We start from the raw sequence: 9,414 nt of genomic DNA, 5'->3' as shown, positions 1-9,414 counted from the left end.
CAATAAATCATGTTCATGTTGCTTTAAAATGGCGCTACAGTAGCGAGTGAGAAAATGATCGGCTGCACGTACGGTAAACGAAATGCAACTGCGTTAATGGCATTCATTTAACACACTAACAGTTTCAAATTAATTGCATTGATTAACCCGTTAATTTTGGCTGCTGTAATTAAAATAAAATGAATAAGTGTGTCTGTTTATGGAAAGTTTCTTCTGTTGAGGTCCAAAGTAACAGCCAGTAATAGAATGTCCATGTGTCTTGTGTGGAGGGACGATCCTGATGAAGAAGCACCGCGCATGGTGGGGATATAAATTCACCCTTTACCTCATCTGAAAAGTTGGCAGCTTTCAAAGGCCGAGGGACGATAAGAACCTTCTGGCACATTGACTGATGCTATCGCAGGGCACAAAGTCAGCCAACACCGCCCAATTACAAAAGCTCACACTGATAAAAATTAAAGTCACCTTCATGTAGAATTTAGGAGCGGAGACCCGGGCGCCGGAGATGGCCGGGGTGATTAGGCCTGGGAAGAGCGGCTAATTAAAGCGCCGTGGTGGCGGTCACTCGCCCGGTCCTCTGGTCACCGGAGGGGGGGTGGGGACATGAAGGCGGTGAGAAACGGGCCATTCTGGTGTAATTGCTCACCCGGGGAGGAGGCACCGAGATCGCCGAGGTGTCAGGCCGTGTCAGGATGATGAAACGTTTCGCCATTTTCGACTCCGCGAACCTCACCGTGATGAAACACGCCGACGCCGTTTGCTGACAACGGCTTGTTTTTTAAAATGTACTTTGATAATTTCTCCATGCCAGCCTGTACTGGAACAATCTGGGACGTCCCTTTGATCTACGTGGCGGTTTGGCCGAATTGATTTCGTCTCTGTGCGTATGGTACCTCGGAATTTTAGGAGAGATCAATGGAGCCGCAGCGGAATACTTTTCCGCCCCTCTCGTCTTGCCCAGCTCCTTTTCTCGCTCTGTTTGCCGTCCGGGGGAAGGGGGGGGCTCCTCGTCTCAGATCTGCTGCCGTAGCGCTCATTACACGGCGGGCCGTATTCCGTATTCCGAGGCGCTCCCGACATGCACATCATGAGAGGCCGTCGTGGCTCTGCCCACAGGGGGAGATAAAATTAGGGAACAGACAGGAAGACGGACTGCCAAAGACCCCGAAATAACCCGAGATGACACGGCCTCATGTTTTTTGCAAAAGGGAACAAATATGGGTGAAGAGGACTGTACGATTAAATGAATCAGGAATACATTTGAGGTTACGAGGGGCAGCACTGTGCATCGCTTTCATCTCTTGATGTGACGGAGCAGAGCGCTGCTCTCTGGAAACATGGCTTCTAAAATGAACACCAAATTAATAAGTTTTATTAACATCAGAATGAAAAATGAATATACATCAGAGTAAAAATGAATATACATCATTTTTAAAGAGGCACCCAGCTTCCTTTAGAGCTGTAAACCTTGGCCAGAACCTGACCCGACACGTTGGGTTCGGGCTCGAGTTCTGTATTTGTAGTCTGGTCGGGTCGAGCTCACACGGTAAATGTGCGAGCAGCAAACTTTTTATTACCTATCCTTTCCATATGATTCGCTGCTTGTAAATTTGTTTAATTGAATGAAACATTTTTAATGAAATGTTCATTTAATTTGCAATTCTCGGCCACTGTCGTCAATTTTCATTGTTGCAAACATGGACGCTGAGGAGGAGAAACTGCCGGTTTAAACTCACTTGTGCCCTTTCCCTCCTCGTCGAGTGCAAAGAAAGTTGTGTCCTACTTCCTCGTTCGGGATGATTTAAACCATAGTTGTAGTGCAGTGTCCATCTCCTCCCTTTGTCCTCCATTGCTCTCCTAATGTGCGCAGATTGTGTCACAAAACATGACCACGCCCACTACCAACGCCAACATGCAGGTTATCAGCGCTTTAATTCAAGTGTTCTGATGACTGGATGACTGGCATTCAATACTTTCATCCCCTGCATGTGAAGTACACACATCAAGGTAATACGGTTCTGCATTCTCAGCCTTTGTTAGAAGTGAAGCTCACTTGGCTGCAGTTGTCACCTGCATTTTAAAGCGGATCAATCAGGATTAGAGACTCACTGCTGATTGGCCGATGGACGACATGGCCAGCATCTGGCGGTCACTCATGTTACGGTTGCCATGGGATTGTGCATCTGCTGATGGTGACACTTTGCAGCAATCAATGGCCTTAATTAAATCAACCACACATAACCAACCTGTCAGACGCCGAGTTTTGATGCGCTCTGGGTTTAATGGAGAGAGACCCATGTTGCAATAAAAAACTTGTTTCATTTCGTTCCTTATTCCCAAGTCGCTCGCCGCAGATACAAAGATGGCATTTGATTGACAGCTTGCATATCTGCTCAGGTTGCATGGGAGGCTTCGTTTTCTCATTTTACATGAAGCACACTGATTAAAGATGTCTGCTTCGCCGGGCGATAAATCAAAGCGTTGCGTGATTCTCCAATTATCAAACTGCAAAAGGAGAAACACGTGGACTCTACACGCTCGCCGCGTATTTATTTACCCCCGTTTCCACTTCCATCTCTGGGGTGCTGGGATTCAATCAGACTTCGGAATGGCATGCATCTTTCCACCAGATAGGGCAGAGTCCCACGTTAGACATGTTCACGTGCATATTTCATGGTTTAAAATATGCAGTCTGGGCAGGTCCAGCATGGATGCGGCAACTGCACAGAAAGTCGGGCATGCCGGCATTCATCAAACCAGGACGTACGCGTCCCCACGCAGCCAGTTACAGATCATTTGTTAAAATAAACACAGGGAAACGCGTTGCGGTCAGGTCCAGTATCCCAAAGAGTCCAAATCAGGGACAAACGCAGCAATAAGAGCAAATTACGACCGATAATGAAATGCTGACTGATTAACAGCAGACTTAAAGAAGATATATTATACTGACCCCTCGTACAAAGGTCACGGTTCTCATCAGGGAGATTATTTTGATGGCACCAGAACATGCATTTAAAGCTTAACTGCTGTGCACCAGGATCAGAGTCAATCTGCAGCTTATCATCATCCAAGCAAAAAGCATGAAAAGGCAAGGAAAAGATCTTTTGTTTTCAGAATTTAATTCAAAACTGTTCACTCAAACCACAACTCACAATGCAGAAATGTCCAACTGAAAAATGTCCACATTTAGACAATCAACAATTAAATAGCATTATAAATATATTATTTTTTAGATGCACTAATACATTTGCTCAGTGGTGAGGATTTGTTCTGAAACTCTCCTGGTATGCTGGGAGTCTCTGAGATTATTGTTAATATTCAGTGTAGTTGTAATTTTAAATTATAGTACACTTGTAGTACACTTAATATCCTCACTTACCGTGTAATAACAGTTATTTATATTTTAACAATGGTCGCAATGGATGTACATGAAGAGGAGAAAAGTAAAGCTGGTGAGAAGTTCCTGTGGTAAACATCTTTTCTATGCTAAACCTACAAACGCCTCTGATCTGGCCAACGACGGCAGAAAACGTACACCTGCACTTCTTATTTTCATCCCGACCGCGGTGTGGTCCAGTGAGGCGAGGGCCGCCACGTCTCCTCCCATGCATGTGATGGGACGTGACTCACTTTCGAGTCTCGAGAGTTGCTGACGAATCGCAGCGCATCTCCCAGGGTCCCTCTGACTCCCATAGGTTCCCCGGCGGTGACCCAGTTACCAGTGACTTATACTTGTTGACGCGCTGACGCCAGCACTCCCACCTTTCTGCAGCCCCACCCTTTGTCGGTCTGCAACACAGACATCTTAAATCAGTCACTTTAAAGTCAATGCAGTGCAAATGAGGGTATGAATGTTAAGGTGGCCATTTCGTGTTGTACACTTTGCCAGCAGCATGGCTCCATTTGACTTCATTACTCTCTCTCCACCAGCATTAACATACATTGTCTACACACGGAATTCAATTAAACACCACTGAATCCTTTCATTATTTTAACGGGATTAACGCGTAATTACGGTGGTCCAATTACATATTGGCTAAGATGTGATGAATGGCATTAGGACATCACATGGGTGGATAATTCCCATTGTTGTTTGACTATAATTAAACGTGGCTTTTGGAGGACAAACATTTGCAGTTTAATACCCGAATCTGGTCCAGTGAACATTAATGAAATTATTGTTCTCACATGGGACCACAGAGATGTTTCTATAAGCTTAGCATGATATGAACATGATCTCAATTGATGAACAAGATGCTAGAATGCATCTGGAATGCCTGTGACTTGGATGTGACCATCTATGTCTAGTTCCTGCCCAAGACTTCAAAGGCATAGACTTTGACCAAGGCCACATACACGCGACGCTGTAACTCCCCACTCTCCTTGTTCGGATAGAACGTCAAGAGCGCAGTTTTGACCCCACTCCACACCTGTAGATGGCGCTGTAACTCCCCGCTCTCCTTGTTTGGTGAGAACATCCAGAGCGCTGTTATAACCCCCTCCATACTTGTAGGTGGAGCTGTAACTCCCCGCTCTCCTTGTTTGGTGAGAACATCCAGAGCACTGTTTTAACCCCCTCCACACCTGTGGGTGGAGCTGTAACTCCCCACTCTCCTTGTTTGGTGAGAACGTCCATGATTGGGGCCCAAGTCAAGACAACAACTGGAAAAATGTAAAATATGATTTTTTTTAATGCACTTGGGTATCAATTTATCAGGAAAGTAAACACTGAAAACAACCCCCCTCCTCCCATCCACACATGTGCATCTTCACGAACCCCCGCTTCCCCACCACCACAAAAAAAGTTCACAAGCAACACAGTAGCCTGTTTTTTTTATACATAGCATAAAAGTTAAATAATATATGCAGTTGTCACGGTACAAAATCATGAGACACGGGATTCATTTACATGGCCACGCGCAAAAACCCATCGGGCATGTCGGGACCCTGCAAAACACGAGCCAGTGCTGCGTGCAGTGTTACTTCCTTTTTTTATGTCAAAAATCCAGGTGCTTACGTTTTTGTGGAAATGAGCCCAAACCACTAGTGCTTTCATCAACGTAATTCATGAAGACGTGTCTTCATCAACCGTTCGCATTTGTAGTTGTACCGTATTTACTGGGTTAAACAGAATTGCATTACTAAACAAAGATACTAAAAAGATATTAGACCAAAACAGCCCTGGATGATTCTGACTAAAATAAGATTAAAATGAGTCAACGAGTCATACGTTGAGTCAACTGAAACACGACTAAACGAATAAACTAAGACGAGTTATCAGTATCGCTGATACCAGCCTGAATTTTAGTTCATATTGGATCGAGAAGAAAATCAGTGGTATCGCACATCCCCGGTGGGAACTGGAAGCTGTGATGTAAAGATCACGTTCGCGAAAGCAGCTGAGACGCTACATTATGGGATCTGTAGTGTTATCAGTGCTTCATATTGCCAGGCCATAATAATCTATAAAGTCGTCTCGAAGGATGTGGCCGGCACGCCCCTGAAATAGGGTGTTAGTAGCCTAGCGGGTAACACACTCGCCTGTGAACCAGAAGACTCAGGTTCAAACCCCACTCACTACCATCGTGTCCCTGAGAGAGACTCCAGGAGGGGACTGTCCCTGTAACTACTGATTGTAAGTCGCTCTGGATAAGGGCGTCCGGTAAATGCCGTAAATGTAAACAGTCTATAACTCACGGCAACATTAGCATGAGTTTTGCCTGCTTACAGTAGCCTATTATTGGCCGGCAAGGCTGTGATGGGAATACGGGACTGTAGCTGCCTCGGAAGGGACAAAGCACAATTACCCATACTTCAGGATGTCCTGGACAATTTGGGACATATGGCAACCGTACTTGCAGTAGAGAAACTGGGTGCCACTGTTAGCACCGTTAGTCAGGCTCGGGAAATGTACCGTGTGTGTCACAGCCAGTTTGTCTCGTGTCCGTGAATAAGCTGCTATTTTCATCATCTTATCTTCCGCGGGTCACGCGATGGGGTTTGCATCAAAAGCGTCCACTTCCCCATTCCGCTTTGAAAAATGGACATGTTCCGCAGGGTAAAGGAGTTCTCTGGTTATTCAGCTTTATTGAATCGCGCATGGATACTGGCACCCACCCCCCTTCCCCGGCCTGTTCTACATTAAAGGATGGGCCGTAATGCCACGGCGTAATGCGGCACGGGCCTCTCAAATGTCGCTGAAAGCTCTACGGCCCGCGCTCTTAACTTCCTCCGGAGAAGGAGGCGAGCGCTTCGCATCAATCATCCCGCCACTTTTCCTGTCTCAGCGCGGACTGGCCTGTGAAATAATACTTTTTTCCCCTGAAGATTGATAAAAAAAAGAGTGTTGAAATAACCTGTTCTGTTCTGTTTCCCTTCTGTTCCTAATGACCCAGAATTCTTTCCAAACTCACTGTGCTGCAGTTTTTGTGTCTATTTTGATGAATAGCCTAAATAGCACTTTTCCCCCCTCGTTTTTATTTGGCTCTCACAAAATACCGTTTTTGAATGCAAAAGTGAACCAGAACACAAATGTGTACAGTAGCAAATTTTTTAGATGAATTAGTTGCATAGGTGGGTAGAGCAGCCAAAACATATGAGTAGCATTACTCCAAAATACTAGTAAATACATTTATTATAAATACAAACAAAAATGGCACGAGGGCCAAAAAGGGGACACCGAAAAACTACTGGGTAACTGTTGGACTGTAATATCTCAATAATTTTTTAAGAATGATGAAAAAATATAAATGTGCTAATTCTGGTATTTCCTAATAATGTAATTAAATACTATTAAAATTATATCATTAAAGTACAATTTGTAGTCATTGATGGACTAAATTTGAGTGAACTATCATATATCATAAATTTATATACACACACACACACATACATATACATACAGTACAGGTCAAAAGTCTGGAAATCTTCTCATTCGACGTGTTTTCTTTATCTTCATGACCATTTACGTTGGTAGATTCTCACTGAAGGCATCAAAACTATGAATGAACACATGTGGAGTTCTGTACTTAACAAAAAAAGGTGAAATAAGTGAAAACATGTTTTATATTCTAGTTTCTTTGCTCTGGTTACTGCTTTGCACACTCTTGGCATTCTCTCGATGAGCTTCAAGAGGTCGTCACCTGAAATGCTTCTCCAACAGTCTTGAAGGAGTTCCCAGAGGTGTTTAGCACTTGTTGGTCCAGCTCACCCCAAACCATCTGGACTGGGTTCAGGTCCGGTGACTGTGGAGGTCAGGTCTCCACTTTATGTTAAGTACAGAACTCCACATGTGTTCATTCATAGTTTTGATGCCTTCAGTGACAATCTACCAACGTAAATGGTCATGAAAATAAAGAAAACATGTGGAATAAGAAGGTGTCTCCAAACTTTTGGCCTGTACTGTATATATACACAAAAAGTGTTGGTATGAAAGACTGAAATTCTGAATTCTTTCTGGTTGTAGTACTGGTGACAGCCGCATCTGACATTTTCTGCACTATGCCGGCACAGTTTGTGTGACTGTACGGCTACGTCTGATTGGTGAAACAGCGTCATGTGATTATTGTTGCTACGTCTGAACGGTGAAACGTGTTATGTCTGGTATATGTCAGGTATATGTCTGCCAAAAATCAAGCACATACATGTTTTTAAAAAAGAAACGTGTCGAGTGTTGCCCAAAATAGCAAAATAAGAGTAGAGTTTGTTATTCACAAACGCACTCAAGTAAAAGTAAAAATATTGCATTGTAAACCTACCCTTAATGTATTTTTTTTCACAAATCTACTCAATGAAATGTAATGGAGTAAATGTAACTCATTACTACCCACCTCTGAGGATTTATGGCCCTTCATTAAAGCAACATGAGAAAGCATCTGAAATGTGCATGATTCTTCTGCTTTTGTCTCTTGAAAGTTTCCCATTGTGCAACAGAAGGGTTAAGGAGGAAAGTTTGGTATTTTCCAAAGACCATTACAGTTTTATCTGCTTGGTTCAAGTTCTAATTTTTTTATTAGCCATATGACTAGTTGATAACTAATTAACTCAAATCTTACATAAGGCCAAATGGGGGTCAGTCAGTGTCTGTGACCTTGGGTACATCTCAGTGTAGTTAGCAACTTAAATAGTCGAATCCATGCCACCATTTGAATTGCTAACTGGAGAAGTTTTTGGGCCCCAAGACACCATGAGAAAAACTCCATGGCACTATTTTCAGCACACATTCAGGTCTGCCATTCGGCTCTGTCTGTGCACGCTGCCGGGTTACCGGGTTTGAAAGGCAGGTATTGATGTCTAGACTGATAGGAATGGTGGTTAAAGCTTCACACTGGTTGCTTTTTTTCCCCTTAACAGCCATTGCTCATGTGCAATTTAGCAATTTCTCCACAGCCATCCCTCCTTGAACCTCCCCCCACCCTCCTTCTTCAGAGAGAAGCTGCAGAGATTGGAGTCAAAGGAAGATTGTCACAAACATTTCACCCATGAACCCTAATCTTGGATCAAAATACGACTGTTTACTGTAACAATCTCTGGAGTCCCGCGGTGCTTCACACTGGTGGCATCAGCTCACTTTTCACTTCTTCTTTTTCTGGTGGACCAAGAGAAAACAAAGGAAACCAGTGGCCTTGAGCTAATTTTCTACTGCTTGTCTTCCAGTCTGAAAAGGCATAATAATCTAATTACTGTCTGTAAATTGCTCGGGATAAGGGCGTCGGCTAAATGCTGTAAATGCCAATATCGGTAGAAATGGCACTTATGGAATAATAATATTGATGGTTTTGCTCTGAAGGTCGAGAGGTCAGCTTGACTGCATTTGCGTTTAAGCTCTGATAACCTTTGTGCTAGTCTACAAAGTGGGCGTGGTTCCGAGATGTGTACAAGGGGTATAGGGAGTGGAGGCTCCTCCCCTTTTCTTGTTTCTGTTTATCTGTTCTTACTGTGTTCTTTATGGTGAGAACATGGCTCCTTTTTGTTGTTTGTGGAACACCGGTTCCCCTGAAAGTGTGCGAGACTCCCCAATTAATGATGACACTTTGCATCCCCGCGCTCCGCCCTTCCCGGGGCGAGCCGGGCCCGACATTGAGAAAGCGGCGTCTTTAATAGATGTCACGCGATATTAATGCACCGACGCCACTTCTAACCTGGCAGCGGAGGCAATCAGTCACCGGGCCAAACGTTACTTTCCCCTGACAAACACGCCAGCTCCGGCCAGGTAGTATAACTAATGGCCCCCAAAGCATTTCTGTCAACGGTGGGGCCGCCATTAATTATTCAAATCTCCCACGGCCCTGAACCGCGGCGCTGCCTTACAATATTCGCAAAGCGGGCCGTGGCACCGAGCCGCGCAGGTGGGCCCCCGGGTGGGTTGCCCTGGTGGGCCGCGCATTTTTTATCAGCTTCTAACGGTTGCATCCA

The sequence above is a fragment of the Denticeps clupeoides genome, chromosome 19 (assembly GCF_900700375.1).
Source record: "Denticeps clupeoides chromosome 19, fDenClu1.1, whole genome shotgun sequence".
Lineage (NCBI taxonomy): Eukaryota > Metazoa > Chordata > Actinopteri > Clupeiformes > Denticipitidae > Denticeps > Denticeps clupeoides.
This window is presented reverse-complemented; position numbering follows the sequence as displayed.